This window comes from Schistocerca americana, chromosome 6 (genome assembly GCF_021461395.2).
Source record: "Schistocerca americana isolate TAMUIC-IGC-003095 chromosome 6, iqSchAmer2.1, whole genome shotgun sequence".
In the NCBI taxonomy this organism is placed as follows: Eukaryota; Metazoa; Arthropoda; class Insecta; order Orthoptera; family Acrididae; genus Schistocerca; species Schistocerca americana.
The window spans coordinates 484,382,150-484,384,458 of NC_060124.1; positions in this window are offsets into that span (position 1 = coordinate 484,382,150).

Here is a 2,309-nt window from a genome sequence, read left to right on the forward strand (position 1 = left end):
ACGGCGTCTTTGTCGCCTTGATGGCGCTCTTGAGTAACATCACTCACCATGTATAATCTCAAGGATGATGATGATGTTCGGTTTGTGGGACGCTCAACTGCTTGGTCATCAGCGCCAGACATAATCTCAATTTTTACACAGTCTAATTTTTCACGCAATCCAATCGAGCCACTGTCACGAAGTATGATGATGATGATATGACGAGGACAACACAAACAACAAGTCCCAGGTTAGATTAAATCCCCAACCCGGCCCGGAACCGAACCCGGGACCCCTTGATCCAGAGGCAGCAATGTTAGTCACTAGACCATGAGTTGCAGACATCTCAAGGATATCTGACGTTCACGACTGTTACAATGTTGAAGCAAACCTGATATGCATTCTCATAGTTCCGGTACTAGCACTACTCTTAAGCAACAGGCGAGAAACTGGAACAGACATCACCTTTCAGAGCAGAAACAGCTTCCTATCAATGTACACACATATTTAGTAAATATAATACTTGTGTTCCTGTGCTGAACTTTACATAAGATTATACCCCTTTATGAGTACACCATGACAGCATTTTAAACTTTTATATTCAGTCAATAACCCTACCAACCTTTGAACATGAAATTTTTGCTTATCTGGTATCCGCTAGATGTGCATCCTGCAACTGGCACCATGTACCGAGTTCACCATTTGGTCAAAAACCCTAATTCAGAAACCCTAATTCAGAATGACCCACATCATAAGAGTCAAAATCGTGGCACCGTGTACCGAGTTAACCATTTGGTCAAAAAACCCTAATTCAGAAACCCTAATTCAGAATGACCCACATCATAAGAGTCAAAATCATGGCACCGTGTACTGAGTTAACCATTTGGTCACAAAACCCTAATTCAGAAACCCTAATTCAGAATGACCCACATCATAAGAGTCAAAATCGTGGCACCGTGCACCGAGTTAACCATTTGGTCAAAAAACCCTAATTCAGGAACCCTAATTCAGAATGACCCACATCATAGGAGTCAAGATCTTGGCACCATATACTGAGTTATCCATTTGGTCAAAAAACCCTAATTCAGAAACCGTAATTCAGAATGACCCACATCATAAGAGTCAAAATCGTGGCACTGTGTACCAAGTTAACCATTTGGTCAAAAAACCCTAATACAGAAACCCTAATTCAGAATGACCCACATCATAAGAGTCAAAATCGTGGCACCATATACCGAGTTATCCATTTGGTCAAAAAACCCTAATTCAGAAACCCTAATTAAGAATGACCCACATCATAAGAGTCAAAATCGTGGCACCGTGTACCGAGTTAACCATTTGGTCAAAAAACCCTAATTCAGAAACCCTAATTAAGAATGTCCCACATCATAAGAGTCAAAATCGTGGCACCGTGTACCGAGTTAACCATTTGGTCAAAAAACCCTAATGCAGAAACCCTAATTTAGAATGACCCACATCATAAGAGTCAAAATCGTGGCATCGTGTACCGAGTTAACCATTTGGTTAAAAAACCCTAATTCAGAAACCGTAATTCAGAATGACCCACATCATAAGAGTCAAAACCGTGGCACCGTGTACCGAGTTATCCATTTGGTCAAAAAACCCTAATTCAGAAACCCTAATTCAGATTGACCCACATCATAAGAGTCAAAATCGTGGCACCGTGTACCGAGTTAACCATTTGTTCAAAAAACCCTAATTCAGAAACCCTAATTCAGAATGACCCACATCATAAGAGTCAAAATCGTATAGACGGTACATGTGGGATAACTCTAAACAGAGTAGGAGTGCTCGGTAATGAGCGTTTCAGGCTGGCCGGAGTCTTTAATGAGTAATGCGTGCGTGGCACGTTTTCCAGACTGCATTTATTTTTCAGTGAAGAAGTGCCTGCCTCAATGAGGTAGGTGTTGCCACCTTGAGAAATGGAGAAATGTATCCGCGGTGGTCTTTATTACAGTCTACAGCTCAGATCTCGTTTTCAAAGAAGAAGTGTTACTTCTACCCGGAACTTGCAGGTGTACATCAGCAAGATGTGTCCGAATAGCCGAACGAATATCTAGATTGAAGATTAGCAGTATGTGTCGTAAGTAGTAGAAGAAATGTTATGTCGGGGAAGAAACGTAAGACGAACTGCACTGATCAAACTACGAATGATTTGCAAATGGTATCTTCATCTACATGATTACTCTGCAACTCACAATTAAGTGCCTCGCAGAGGTTTCATCGAACCACCTTCAAACTACTTCTCTACCGTTCTACTCTCGAACAGATCTCAGGAAAAAGGGACACAAATCTTTCTGTGCGAGCTC